Source organism: Loxodonta africana, chromosome 19 (genome assembly GCF_030014295.1).
Source record: "Loxodonta africana isolate mLoxAfr1 chromosome 19, mLoxAfr1.hap2, whole genome shotgun sequence".
NCBI classification, from domain to species: domain Eukaryota; kingdom Metazoa; phylum Chordata; class Mammalia; order Proboscidea; family Elephantidae; genus Loxodonta; species Loxodonta africana.
Genome location: NC_087360.1, coordinates 29,190,466 through 29,206,108, shown reverse-complemented (window position 1 = coordinate 29,206,108; position 15,643 = coordinate 29,190,466).

The following is a 15,643-nucleotide window of genomic DNA, read 5'->3' as shown; positions in this document are numbered from 1 at the left end:
GGATGAAGATGGTAAGTGGGTGGGTGGGTGAATGGATGGATGAGTGGATAGACGGATGGATGGATGGACGGACGGACGAATGGATGGATGGATAGACAGGTAGGTGACTGTGTGGGTGAGTGGGAGAATGGGTGGATAGATAATTAGATGGACAACAAGGTGGGTAGATGGATGAATGGGTAGTTGAGAAGATGGATGGATCGATGGACGGATGGATGGATGGACGGATGCGTGGGTGGACGGGTCGACTGGTGGACTGGTGGACAGGTGGACAGGTGGATGGGTGGGTGGAGGGAGGGAGGGAGGGAACTAGGGGTGGATGGATGGATGGGTGGATGGGTGGGTGGGTAGAGGGAAGGAGGGAAGGAGGGAGGGAGGTAACGATGGATGGATGGATGGATGGATGGATGCATGGATGGATGGATGGATGGATGGATGGATGGATGGATGGATGGATGGATGGATGGATGGGTGGATGGATGGATGGATAAATGGGTGGATGGATGGATAAATGGGTGGATATGTGGTAGATGGTTGGGTGGGAGAGTGGAAGGTTAGATGAGTAGGTAGGTGGATGGGTGGGCAGGTGAATGGATGGATGGGTGGATGGTCTGATGGATAAGTGAATGAATAGGTGGGTGAGTGGAAGAGCAGACAGATTGGTGAGGAGATGAGTAGACAGGTGGATGGAAGGGAGGGTGGACGAACTTTGGAATGTTGCACGTGTATGCCACAAGCGTTTCCCCCTTCGAAAGGCCGTTCCTACCTCTAAGTGGCAACTGTTTCTCTCCCATCCCATTTCACACACAGCCAGGTTCTCAGGACTCCCGCTGGCACCCCCTCCGTGTGCATGCCTCTCTGCCCCCCCTACCTCCACACACCCATACACACACACACACACACAAAGCCCAAAACCAAAACCCATTGTTGTTGAGTTGATTCTGACTCATAGGGACCCTATACAGAAGATCACAAAGGCACCTCCACAAATGCTCTGGGAGTGCAGAAACCCAGGGGGTGGTCTCCTCGGCTTCCAACATTAGCATATCAATGTATGCCCCAGCGAGGAGGGACTTGGAGACCTGGAGTTCTGAAAAAGCAAATTATTCATTCCCCAGCTTGCTCCCCAAGCCAATCAAAAAGGGGGAAATTGCATTCTATTTTCTGTGCTTTGTGTCAATTGTCTACCCAGAGCTCCTCTTACTGTCTGTTAAAGTTCTTCCCCGGTGGGAGGAGAGCGCAGTAGCCACCCATCTCTTCCCCAGATGTAAGCATCTGAATGGATGACCCCAGCCTGGTGGACCTCGCTGGAATCTTCCCTGGAGTCAGCCGCCTGAAACTAGTCAAGGGACCCTGGCCCCAGGCTTACCTCCCTGGGACGCGGTTTGTGGCCCGGACCCTAGTGGGGGAGGGTGGTGGAATATGGTTTTCTTCAGTGGGGGTTGTTTACCCAAAAGGCATGCGCTGAGTGCCTACTATGTGCCAGGCATAGGGATCTACCAGGAGACACGAAGCAGGGGCCCAGCTGAGATAGCTGTAAGGATTAAATGAGCTAGGTGGACCAAGTGTTCCACGCAGGGCCTGACGGACTGTGAGGACTCAATGAGTAATAGTCTTTACAGTCATTATGCAGAAACATATGCCTCATTCCTGGAATAGGAATAATAATGCCCCGAGCATGAACTAGACCTTGGCCTAGGCCTGCTCAGCTCCTACCAGTTCTTCTCCCCAAGACCCTGGTTTTGAGGGCAAAAGGAGATGTGGTAGAAAGAGCTCCTGGGCAGACCTAGGTCTTAGTTCCCACTTTCCCCTCCTTGCTGTGCGACCTTGGGCAAGACACTAGCCCTCTCTGGGCCATAATTATTTGACCTGTAAATGCCAGGTTGGCTTAGGTCAGTAGTTCTTCACCTTCACAAACAGAGTTTGTTCTGCCTTTTCTTTTTCTTAAAAAAAAAAGAAAAAGAAAAAGAATGACTGGGCTAAGCACTTATAAGATGTCCCTGGGTTTGACAAACAGTTAAGAACTCAGCTACTAGCCAAAATGTTGGTGACTTGAACTCCCCCAGAGGAGCTCAGAAGACAAGCCTGACAATCTGCTTCCAAAAGATCATAGCCTTGAAAGCCCTGTGGAGCAGGATTTCATGCGTGCATGGGGTCCCCAAGAGTCAGAATCGACAGGACGGCAACTAACAACACAAGCACTTGTATACACGATCACACGTAAGCACCGTGACAACCTGAGTGGTAGTACTCTCAATATCCCCATTTTACAGATCACGAAACTGAGGCTGAAGAGTGGAAGTCACTTTTTCTAGGTTAATGGCTCATAGGCACAGTGCACACTCAAACCAAACCCTGTCTGCCTGACACCAGAGCCTGTGCCCCTAACCGCTGCCCCCAGCAACACATAAATGCTTGGAAATAGAAGTTGGCTGCAATCATGGCATTATCCCAGAATGCAGTTTTGAAACTTATTCTACAGTCTCTAATGTATTGTCTTGGCCATCTAGCGCTGCTGTAACAGAAATACCTCAGATGGATGGCTCCAACAAAGAGAAGTTTATTCCCCTACAGTCCTGTAGGCTAGAAGTCCAAGCTCAGGGCACCGGCTCCAAGGGAAGGCGCTCTCTTTCTGTTGGCTCCAGTGGAAGGTCATTCTAATCAATCTCGGTCTGAGAGCATCTCAGCGCAGGAACCCCAGGTCCAAAGGATGCACTCTGCTCCTGGCACTGCTTTCTTGGTGGTATGAGGTCTCCAACTCTCTGTTTGGTTCCCTTTCCTTTTATATCTTATAAAAGGTGGGGCAGGCCACATCCCAGGGGAACTCCCTTTACCTTGGATCAGGGCTGTGACCTGAGCAAGGGTGTTACATCTCACCATAATCCTCTTTAACCAAAGGCAGAGATTATGATTGATAAACACAAGAAAATCACTAAGTGGAGGACAACCACGCAATATCGGGAATCATGGCCCAACCAAGTTGACACATATTTTGGGGGACGCAATTTAATCCATGATTTATATCATCAGTGTCTCTCTGCGTCATTCATGTTCCCTGTCTCTGGACAGTCAACAGCCACATGTGTTCCAATGTGCGGTCCCTACTCTGTTTAGGTAGGGTCTGAACGAAAATCATTCGAAGGTCTAGATATCGTACAGCCACTCCCAGGGGAGGAGTTGTCCTTTTAGAGTCTATATGTGGAGAATGTAACTTACAACTCGAGCAATGAGGTATTTACCAAGCAGTGACAAGAATGTGGAGCCCCTGGGTGATGCAAACAGTCAACACCCTCAGCTGCTATCCAAAAGTTTGGTCATTGGAGTCCACCCAGAGGCACCTTGGAAGAAAGACCTGGCAATCTCCTTCCAAAAACCTAACCATTGAAAACCCTGTGGAACATAGCTGTATACTCTGACACACATGGGTTTGCCATGAGTTAGAATCGATTGATTCGATAGCAACTGGTGGTAAATTTGAGGACACTTTCCCAAATGGAAATTAAAAGTTCAGAGAGGGCAATTTATATACCATTCTTAAAAATGACAAAATTATACAGGTATGTAATGGTTTAATGGTTGCCAGGGGACAGGAACTGGGGGGACAGGAATAGGCACACAACCATAATGGGGTAGCACAAAGGAGCTTCTCTGTGGTGATGGGCAGTTCTGTACTGTAATTGTAGGAGTGGGTGGTGATCACATTAATCTACACAAGGGATCAAGTTGCACAGAACCAGCCATTGAAAACCAGCACAGCTCTACTCTGACACGCGTAGGGTCCTCACGAGTTGAAGTTGACTCGAAGGCAACTGAATTTTTTTTTTTTTTTTTTACAAGAGCAGGTGTTTTCCTTAATAGACAATGGATAAGTGGTAACTTTGGTGAAGGGTAAGACAGCACACAATACTGGATAAGCCAGCACAACCTGTACAAGGCAAGGTCTCGGAAGCTCCATAGACACATCCAAACTCGCTGAGGAACCAAATTACTGGGCTGAGGGCTTGAGGACCGTGGTCTCGGGGAACATCTAGCTCAATTGGCATACAGAGTTTATAAAGAATATGTTCTATGTTCTACTTTGGTGAGTAGTGTCTGGGGTCTTAAGAGCCTGTGAGTGGCCATCTAGGATACTCCTCTGGTATTACCCCTTAGGGAGCAAGGAAGAATGAAGAAAACTAAAGAGATAAGGGAAAAATTAGTCCAAAGGACTAATGAACCACAACTACCATGACCTCCACCAGACTGAGTCCAGTACAACTAGATGGTGCCCGGCTACCACCGCTGACTGCTCTGACAGGGACCACAACAGAGGGTCCTGTACAGAGCTGGAGAAAAATGTAGAACAAAATTCTAACTCAAAAAGAGAGACCAGACTTGCTGACCTGACAGAGACTGGAGAAACCGGGAGAGTATGGCCCCCGGACACCCTTTCAGCTCAGTAATGAGGCCATTTCTGAGGTTCAGCCAAAGATTGAACAGTCCTACGGAACAAAACAAGACTAAAGGTGCGCACCAGCCCTGAGGCGGGGACTGGAAGGTAGGAGGGAAAAGGGCAGCTGGCAATAGGGAACCCAGGGTCGAGAAGGGAGAGTGTTGACAAGTCGTGGGGTTGTTAACCAATGTCATACAACAATGTGTGTACTGTTTGATGAGAAACTGGTTTGTTCTGTAAACCTTCATCTAAAATTCAATTTAAAAAAATATTAAAAAATGAAAAAAAAAAAAGAGCGGGGGTTTCTGTACCCCATTTGCATCTGCTTCTGTCATGGGAGCAATGGGTGGGGATGTGGTGAGAGCCAGGGACAGGGAGTCCATGGGGGAGGCTGGAAAGCAAACAGACAAATGTGTCCTGATTCTCTTCCCCCTCCACATCCCCCTTGTCCCCATCCCACTCTTGGAAGTGATACCTGGTCCAGCCACCCCTTACTGCCTAATCCATTAGCAGCCCTTCTTTAGCTCCAAGCCTACAGGGGCATTTCACCTCCCAGGTGGGGTTCAGCCATCAGTGACAGCCTCTCCCACTTACTCTGGGGTATCCGTCTCTAAGGCCCATGACGGAAGCACAGCAGCAAAGAAAAATGGCCCCAGTCCTGAGAGCAGGATTCTAGTGCCCACAGTGCCACTGTTTCACTCACTGATAACCTTGAACAAGTTGCTCATGCTCTGCAGGCCTCAGCCTCCTCATCTGTAAAATGGGGGTGATAATAAATTTCATCAACAACCACCCTCCCATTCTTGCAGCTGTATGACTCAGCTTCTCAAAGCCTCAGTTTGTTTGCCTGTAAAATGGGTTAATAATGAGAAGGTGCTTCATGGAATTGCTTTGAGCCTTCAATACAGTCATAGCTACCAGAGGTCAGCAAATGTTTTGTGCAAAGGTACAGAGAGTAAATATTTTCCATTTTGCAGGACTAAGGGTCTCTGTTGCAACCTCTCAACTCTACCATTGTCTTAAAAAAGCAACCTTGGACAAAGTGTAAACCAACGAGCACGGCTGTATTCCAATAAAACTTCTTTGTGGACACTGAAAATGGAATTTTATACAATGGTCACAGTTATAGAACATTCTTTTTCTTTTGATTTTTTTCAATTATTTAGAAATGTATAAATTATTTGTAGCTCATGGGCTGTATGGAAACAGAAGGCCATAGTTTGCACACAAGTAACTGGCATATAAAAAACCAAACCAATTGCCATTCAGTCGATTCCAACTCACGCAACCCCAGGTGTGCAGAGCAGTCTTCAAGCAGAAGAACCCTCGTTTGTTTTGCAGGATTTTTTAAATAAGATTGATGTGGCAATTTCCCCCCTGATTTTTCAAAGCCACGTTTATTTACAACTCTTTGGACATCTTCAGAAAAGGTGACCTCGGGTCTTTATCTTGCTCATAGAGTCGGTGGGTCAGGGAAGTAGATCACCTGGCCTTTCTTCTGCGGTACCTCTAAATGGGTTCAAACCCCCCAACCTTTCGATTAGCAGTCAAGCGCTTAACCATTTGCAGCACCCAGGGGCTCCATCCTGGTGAACAGGCCCTCAGTAAGTGTTAATCCTCTCTCTCTAGTCCTACTGGATCTTGGCTGAAAGCAGAGAATACCAGAAAGATGTTTACCTGTGTTTTATTGACTACGCAGAGGCATTCCACTGTGTGGATTGTAGCAAATTATGGATAACACTGCACAGAATAGGAATTCCAGAACACTTAATTGTGCTTTTGCGGAACCTGTACATAGACCGAGAGGCAGTCATTCAACAGAACAAGGGGATACTGCATGGTTTAATATCAGGAAAGGTGCGTGTTAGGGTGTGTCCTTTCACCATACTTATTCAATCTGTATGCTGAGCAAATAATCTGAGAAATTGGACTATATGAAGAAGAACGCAGCATCAGGACTGCAGGAAGACTAACAACCTGCGACATGCAGATGACACAATCTTGCCTGGTAAAAGTGAAGAGAACTTGAAGCACTTACTGTTGAAGGTCAAAGACCACAGCCTTCAGTATGGATTACGCCTCAACATAAAGAAAACAAAAGTCCTCACAACTGGACCAATAAACAACATCATGATAAACGGAGAAAATATTGGAGCTGTCAAGGATTTCATTTTGTTTGGATCCACAATCAATGCCCATGGAAGCAGCAGTCAAGGAATCAAATGATACATTGCATTGGGGAACTCGGCTACAAAAGACCTCTCTAAAGTGTTGAAAAGCAAAGATGTCACTTGAGTATTAAGGTCTGCCTGACCCGAGACATGATATTTTCAGTTGTCTCATATGCATGTGAAAGTTGGACAATGAATAAGGAAGACCGAAGAAGAACTGATGGTTTCGAATGATGGTGTTGGCAAAGGACATCATGCTTGGTAAAGTAGAAGGTCCGTGAAAAAGAGGAAGACCCTGGACGATGGACTGACCCAGTGGCTACAACAATGGGTTCAAGCATAGCTGCAATTGTGGGGATGGCACAGGCCAGGCGGTGTTTCTTTCTGTCGTGGATGGGTTCGCCAGAGGCGACTGGACAGCACTTAGCAACACGAAGCATTCCTACTTAAACTTAAGATTTAGAAAAGAACTTTGGAGGTCATTTGTTCAATGTTATTTCCCCTTCCAGGAGCTCATCCATCCTGGCTGTTGGCTTCCTGAATATAAACCTTCTAAAATAGGAAACTAGCTTTTGTCCCAAAATTCACTCTTCTACTTGTGGCTCGTTGCTTTCGTCAGGTGCTGTCGTGTTGATTCCAGCTCATAGTGACTCTGTGTACAACAGAAATACTGCCCGATCCTTCTTCATCCTCACATTCCTTGCTATGTTTGAGCCCATTGTTGCAGCCACTGTGTCAGTCCGTCTCCCTCTTTTTTGCTGACCCTCTGCTTTACCAAGCATGATGTCCTTCTCCAGGGACTGGTCTCTTCTGATAACAAGTTCAAAATATGTGAGACAAAGTCTTGCCACCCTCGTTTCTAAGGAACATTTTGGCTGCACTTCTTCCCAGACAAACTTGTTTGTTCTTCTGGTGGTCCATGGTATATCCAATATTCTTCGCCTACACCATATTCCAAGGCATCAATTCTTCTTAGTCTTCTTTATTCATTGTCCAGCTTTCGCGTGCTTATGGGGTGATTGAAAATATCATGGCTTGGGTCAGGTGCACCTTAGTACTCTGAGTGACATCTCTGCTTTTCAATACTTTAAAGAGGTTTTTTGTTTTGTCTTGTTTTGCTTTAATGCTCCTCAGCTTGACTTTTTTAGAAATCAAAGAGGCAATAGGAAGGGAAAGTGGTGAAGGGATTTGGGGAATATTTAGTCAGTAGAATGAACAGAACTGGGTGTTGGATTAGACTTGAGGTATGGCGGGGGGGGATAGTTCTTGCCTGCAAAAAAAAGTCTTTTAAAGCAGATTTGCCCAGCGCAATACATCATTTGATTTCCTGACTGCTGCTTCCATGGGTGTTGATTGTGGATCCAAGTAAAATGAAATCCTTGACAACTTCAATATTTTCTCCATTTATCATGAGGTTGATTATTGGTCCAATGGTGGGGATTTTTGTTTTCTTTATGTTGAGGTGTCATCCAGGCTGAAGGCTGTGGTCTTTGATCTTCATCAGTAAGTACTTCAAGTCCTTTTCATTTGTGACCAGTCTATCAGAAAGTGGCTTTGCCATGGAAGAATGATATTAACGGTGAACATGTTTCACAATCTTTATCTCCTTAAATGCTCACCACACCTATAAAGCAGCTGCTATCAGTCTCCTCATTTTTCAGATGAGAAAAATGAGGCCAGAGAGTGGAGTCATTTGCCCGGGGTTGCCCAGCTGGGCTATGGGCAGAGCTAAGATTTGAACCCAGGCTGTCTTGTCCCAGTGATAGCACCCCATTGTGGCCAAGCTTTTCCCAATTCTGCCAGCATTAGGGCCACGCTGCCCCCAGCCATTAGAGCCCACCTCCCTGTTCCCAGCAGTTGGCCCTTCCCCCATGTTCAGTCAGGCTGAACTGTTTTCCCGGTAAGAGCATAATTCTTGCAGGGAAGTTAGGTTCCAGTGTTGGGGAGGCTGGGGAGGGGGGGCAGTTGGCAGGCAAGAAATCAGCACATAAACAATTAAAACAAGTCAGATCTAAAATTTTATGTATGTATTGCTTCCTTTGTGCACGTGGGCTGCAGAGCATGGTGGAGGGTCTCCCAGATGCCAAGCACTCACTGCTCTGTCATGGGATGTGGGCACGCACTCCACTACTTGAACCCCCTTGTAGTGCCAGGTATGGGGAGGAAGCTCGGGAGCGATCCATCTCCCCTGGCAGGCTCGTTCTGGAAAGAGAGCGAAGGAGCCTTGTAGTGGGTTGTACAAGACTAATCTCTCTGCAGTACACAGAGCAGAAAGCAGGAACACTCTCGTTTGTTTTGCAGGTTTTTTTTTTTTTTTTTTAATAGGACTGACGTGGCAGTTTTCCCCCTGATTTTTCAAAGCCACACTTATTTGTAGCTCTTTGGGGATCTTCAGGGAAAGATGACCCCAAATCTATGTCTTGTTCACAGAACCAACCAGTGAGTGAAGTCAGAAAATGGAATGATCACATCTTTTTAGAAAAATCAAATTTGATGCACAAGGGCATCAAATTAAAAGGTCAAGTCTCTCTCCCTGGAAATATAAATTCAATCATCTAACACACATTTATGGAACACCTACTATGTGCTGGGCTATTACACTAGACTCTGAGTCTAGTCCCTTCCCAGTCCTTCTTCCTAGAGGTAATTCATATGAACAGTTTATTGCATTATCTTTCCAGAAATTGTTTCTGCATCCCAACCGAAAAAACCAAATCCATTGCCATCCAGTCAATTCTAACTCATAGGGACCCTAAAGGACAGAGTAGAATTGTCCCACAGGGTTTCTAAGGAGCACCCGGTGGATTCTAACTGCCACCCTTTGGTTAGCAGCCATAGCTCTTAACCACTACACCACCAGGGTTTCCTGTTTCTGCATCGTGTGTATATATGCTTATCTTTTTTAATGAATTGGGTTATGTTGTCGTAGATGTTAGATGCTGCCACGACCCCACGTGACAGAGTAGAACTGCACCATAGGGTTTTCTTGGCTGTAATCTTTAAGGAAGCAGATTGCCAGGTCTTTTCTCCTGCAGAGCTGCTGGGTGGGTTTGTACTGCCTGCCTTTAGGTTAGCAGCTGTGTGCTTAACCCGTGCAACACCAGGGCTCTTTCATTGGATGGATCAAACCAGGCACAATATTTTGTACCTTGGGGTAATTTTCTGAAATTTATTTAACAATCTATATGGGCATTTTTTTCACTTTAACAAATAAAAAATCATCCTTGCTTTTTTTTGAAATAACTGTGTGATACTCCAGAGTGTGTCTGAATCAACATTTAATTAATCCCCTTCTGTTGGGCACCTTGGTTGCTTCCAGCTTTAGACTATCACAACCAATGCTACTGGGAACAGTGCCCAAGAATCTTAAATTCTGTTTTCTAAAGTCTGGAAGGGAACTCAGAGACAGCCTACATGCCAGTCACAGTGTTGTCCACCATATGTGACCTGTTCTTCTCCATGGTTCATGGCAGAACTTCCTTGGCTACTTAGAGGCAGGTGTTGCTATGAGACTGGCCTTTGTGTCCTGTGTTATTCCCTGCATGGATGCTTCAGAACCACGATTCCCCATTCTTTTGCCCTTCTGCCGCGGTACCCAGCCATGCTCCAGAAAATTCTTGACTAAAGAAAATAAAAATGTGGAGCAGTTCCTCCAACCAACCTGTAATGGAAAGGTAGTGTGAGCCAAAAACAAAACTTGTTTTATACCATTGAGATTTAGGGCTGATTTGTTACTGCAGCGTACCCCTGCTTATCCTGACAGATACAAGATACTGCAATTCTCCTATTTTATGGACAGGGAAGTGGAGGCTACATTTATTGCTTCTAATCGTTCCAATTTAAACTTGTTAATGGCTCCTCACTATCCTCAGGTTAGAACCCAGACTCTTTGGCATTGGTTATTTTGTAATATATAACCACCATTTCAAGGAGTCCCTAGGTGGCACAAACAGTTAAGCACTCAACTAGTAGCTGAAAGGTAGATATTTTAAACCCACCCAGAGGTGCCTTAGAAGACAGACCTGATGATCTGCTTCTGAAAAGTCACAACCTTGAAAACCCTATGGAGCAGTTCTACTCTGCACACATGGGGTCAGCATGAGTTGGAATCAACTCAATCGCTACTAACAACAATCTTTTCAGTCTTATTTCCACCCCAGACTTACTGTGTGCCCCAACCACACTAAAGAGTCATCATATCTTCAGATGCCCCAACTTTGTTCATGCTCTTCCCTAGGCTTGGACTGCCCTTCCCTGCCCTTGCCTCAGGAAGGACTCCTACTCATCCTTCAATACCCAACTCAAAAAGTGCCCATCTGTCAAGGCTTGCCTGGCCCCCATGCAGTTGCTTCTTCTTCTGTGCTCCCCCAATACCTTAAGCAGCCTTCATGTGGGAATGTGTCATACTCTTTCCTAATTGTCTATTTATGTGTCTGCCTCCCCCACCCCCCAGCCTGTGAGCCCCTTGAGGGCATGGACTCTATCTTATTCATCTCTTCCCAGTGCCAAGTATAGAGCCTGGCACAGGGTGGGGAGTCAGTAAAAGGTTTACTAATTAATTAGTGAATGAATGAATGAATGGCCTTCCAGCCCTGTTCACTGCTGTACTGGCCTCTCTTTCCAATATTGCTTCATTGAATGGCTAATGCATGATTTGAGGTGTCTCTACTTACCCATAAATGGGCAGGACAACAATGGTGGACAGAAGGTTTCAGCAGGCCCAGGTGATTCTTTAAACACATCATCAAGGTCTGCAGAGTAAATGCGTAAGGCAACAGGTGCTTTCCTTGCACAGCTTCTAGGATGCAGCATGGTTGGCTGAAAGTAGACAGGGAGGGGTCCTGAGCAAAGGCAGCCAGGCACTGAACACCTGGAGTCCTGGGTGGTACAAATGGTTAACATTCTTCAGCTACTAACTGAAACATTGGCAGTTCTAGTTTACCTAGAGGCATCTCGGAAGAAAAGCCTGGTGATCTACTTTCAAAAAATCAGCCATTAAAAATTCTCTGAGGCGTAGTTCTACTCTGACACTTGTGGGATCGCCATGAGTTCAAGAAGACTCGATGGCAACTAGTCTGAGCAACTGGACAGCAGGGTTCCAATGAGGATGATGGCTCCAAGCCAAAAAACCAAAGCCATTGCCATCGAGTTGATTCCAATTCATAACGACGATGCCTCCGGGGAGGCAGAAATGAAATACAGGGTAGAAATACTAGAGTGAGGTGGAGAAGGGAGACAGAGAGAGGGCGAGCAAGAGGGGTAGAAGCAAACAGAAACTGGGAGAGAGGGCGAGAGAAACAGAACAAGAGAGAAGCTCAGAGAGAGATAGGGAGGATCGGAGAAGAGGGAAAGTCTTGGATGATTTAAACATGCCAGAAGGACCACAGAGCCCACAATTACTCCCCACTGAGCAACATGATAATAAGGAGCTGAGAAAAAATCAGTAGAAAATCAGTTCTTTTCCTCCCAGTGACAAATCCATCCCATAGGCCAGATCGAGATTCAGCTGCAGGCTTTGCGTGGGGTTTTCAAAAGGAGGGCCATCTTGTGGACCATGGTTTGGGGTGTAAAAAATGGATGTGTTCCAAGGGGCTCTCTTACTGTGTGCCTATGCTTGTGTGCCTGGGCAAAGTTTTTCCTTCTCTGAGCCCTGGCTGTCCCATGTGTAATTACGGCAAATTGTATCTTCCCAAAATGGCAACAGTACAGTCATTTCCAGAAGCATGCCAAACCCTTACTGAGAAGTACATCTAATTCCCCTGTCCTGGAAATTGGGCGGGCCTCTCCAACTGCCCCAGTGAATGGTTGCAGCAGAAAAGACACTGCATGACTTCTGGGATTCGACCGTAAAAGGTAACGTGGCTTCCCCTGGCCCTTCCTCTTGGGAGTTGCCCCCAGAACCGGGCCACAATGTTGTGAGGAAGTGCAGACCACATGGGAGGCCATGTGCAGGTGTTTCACCTGACAGCCCCAGCTCAGATCTCAGCCTGTGGCTAGTATCCACCACCAGATGTATGATTAACAAGCCTTTAGAATTTTCAAGGCTTTGTGCCATCCCAGCTGATGCCATAAGAAGCAGAATCAAACTGCCCCTGCTGAGCCCTGCCCAAATCATAGATATGTGAACAAATAAGCCACTAAATTGGGGATAGCCTGTTATGCAGCAACAGATGACTGGAAGAGCACAGCCCCGGACATATCACCTTCACTCCCTAGATGTTTGCTGCTGACAGACGGGCAGCTCTCGGAGGGTCTCCACCTCACCTACAAGGTAAAAAAAAAAAAAGCTCCATTATTGAACCCATTTTACAGATGGGAAAACCAAGCTTCAAGAGTTAGTGCCTCACCAGGCTCTACAACTGGCAAGAAATGGAGCAGGTTTGGAGCCCTCCTACCTCCTGGCCCCATGTACAGGCCTGAAGGTAGCTAGAGTAGACCAGGAGCGACTATGTCGCATACCTAGGCTGCCTCCAGGCAGAGATTGCCAAATACAGCCCTGCACAGGTCATGCTCCCTCACCCAGCATAGAGGTGGCCTCAGTCTCTCTCTCCAGCCAGGTGGCCCCATGGGTGGCCAGCAATGACCTGACAAAAACATTCCTGGCACAGCTGGGCGGGGCTTGACCAAGGCTTCCCAATTTGGGGCACTCTTTGGGGGAGTTTTTAAGGCTCTGTGGAGGTTATTAACTTTGTGTTGTTGTTAGGTGCGTTCGAGTCAATTCTGACTCATAGCAACTCCACGCGAGGAACAGAACTGCCCCATAGGGTTTTCTAGGCTGTAATCTTTATGGGAACAGATTGCCAGCTCTTTTACCCCTTGAGCTGCTGGGTGGGTTTGAACCACCAACCTTTCTGTTAACAGCTGAGGGCTTAACCCTTCGCTCGTGCCACCAGGGCTCCTGTGGGGCTTATGACAATGTAAATATTACCCCTAGGATGCCCCCATGATTAACTCATTAGGACCTTTGTCTCATCAGGTGTCTGTGAGAAAAGCCAGGACTCCAAATAGAAACTTGCCCAGGCTGTGACTCCCGGGAAGAGTGGAAATTCCCACAGAGGGGAAGTTATTGATAAATGTTGGCCTCAGAAGGAACCTTCCTCCCTGGCACAGCAGCTGAGCCATTGAATCAGGAAAGTTTAGCAAGACCCCCACCTGGAAATGGAGGGACCCCCCCCTGCCCCTCCATGCTGTCCATTGGAATCAACCAGGAGATTAAACAAATCACCCAGCCAGCCCCAGCTCCATGTGACTCTCCCGGGGAGGGCCGAGGCCTAGGCTTTTCTTAAAGGCTCCCCAGTGATTATCTCATAGGCTGAGAACCCCAGACATAAACACAAACTCCACTGGAATAGGAGGCAGTAGAGGGGTCCTTGATTTGAGGACTGCCATAGGCCTTCTTTAGGGCAAGCTTGTTCCTAGCACAGGACCTTTGCACGTTCCCTTGGCCTCCACACATTCCTCTCACTCTTTACAGGCTCCTAATCCTCCCTCGGAAACCTCCCCCGGAAACCCTGGTGATATAGTTCTTAAGAGCTACAGCTGCTAACCAAAAGGTTAGCAGTTTGAATCTACCAGGTGCTCCTTGGAAACTTTATGGGGCAGTTCTACTCTGTCCTTTAGGGTCGCTAGGAGTCAGAATCAACTTGATAGCAACAGGTAATCCTCCCTCAGGGAGCCCTGGTGGTGCAATGGTTAAGCCTACAACTGCTAACTGAAAGGCTGGCAGTTTGAACCCACCAGCTGCTCTGCAGAAGAAAAGACCTGGTGATCTGCTCCCGTAAAGATTATGGCCTAGCAAACCCTATGGGGGCAGTTCTACTGTGTCACATGGGGTCTCTATGAGTTGGAATCTACTCCACTGCAGCTAACAAACAACAGCAATCCTCCCTCAGGCCTCAGCTTAGACGCCACCTCCTCTAGGCTGCCCTTCCCTAATTCTCCTGCTTTCTTTCCCTTCCCTCTCACTGTTTCTCATTCTCATCTGTCAAATTTCTTACAGTGTTTTCCAGTTTTGCATTCACTGTTTTCTTTGCTTAATGGGTGTGCCCCTGACTAAACTGTGAGCCCATGTGAGCTACGACAGTATCTATGCTGCTCACCATTGGACCTCAGATGCTGAGCCCATGGACCAGCACATAGTAGATGCTCAAGAAATCAACTCTACTCTGAGGCTCACTTTCGGTTCCCACCTCACAGGGACCTTGTAAGGATCAAATGATGAATGTCTGTAAAGTGCTACAAGAATCTACCTCTGGATAATTAAAAAAGCTGGTGCAGATCCAATGCTAAGCACAGAGTCTGACTTGGTGAACAATTACTATTCTCGTCTTTGTCGCTGTTATTGTCGCTTACACTGTACATAGCACAAAAGAAAAAAAAATGTTGCCATCGAGTCAATTCCAACTTATGGTAGCCCCACGTGTTCTAGAGTAGGGTTTTCTCCATAGGGGTCTCTTGGCTGTTATCTTTATGGAAGCAAGTCGCCAGGCCTTTCTTCCACAGTGCTACTGAGTTGATTTGGACCACCAGCCTTTTAGGTTAGCCACCGATGGCAAACCACTTGCGCCATCCAAGGATCCACTGTCTAGCACAGAGTATGTGCTTGATAAAATTGTGAACTACCAAGGTGATTTAATCTTGGATTAGCCACAGGGACAGAGGACATGACTGCCCAAAGGGGCCTCCGCATGGGTCTGACCTAACGCACTTTTATGTAATAAGGGAAACAGCTCAGACAGAGAAATACACCTACCCAAGGTGACCCAGCAAGTCTGAGGAAGGTTCGGGGCAGGGATCCAGAATGCGGGACATTCCCTTCCACTCACAGGTATGTGGGGCTTGCCCTTGGCAGGTTTCTTCCCCTGTAGGTACTTGTTACTTCCTAGGGGCTCAGGCAGATCATGAAAGAGGTCAGGCCCACCCCACCCAAAAGCCGCAGACCCCAAGCCTGACCTATGGTGAGCTGGGTGACCACTTGATGGCACTGTGGAGTCACCAACTGGCAGCCACCCAGGAACCCCAGGCCCCTCCACAGCTGGCC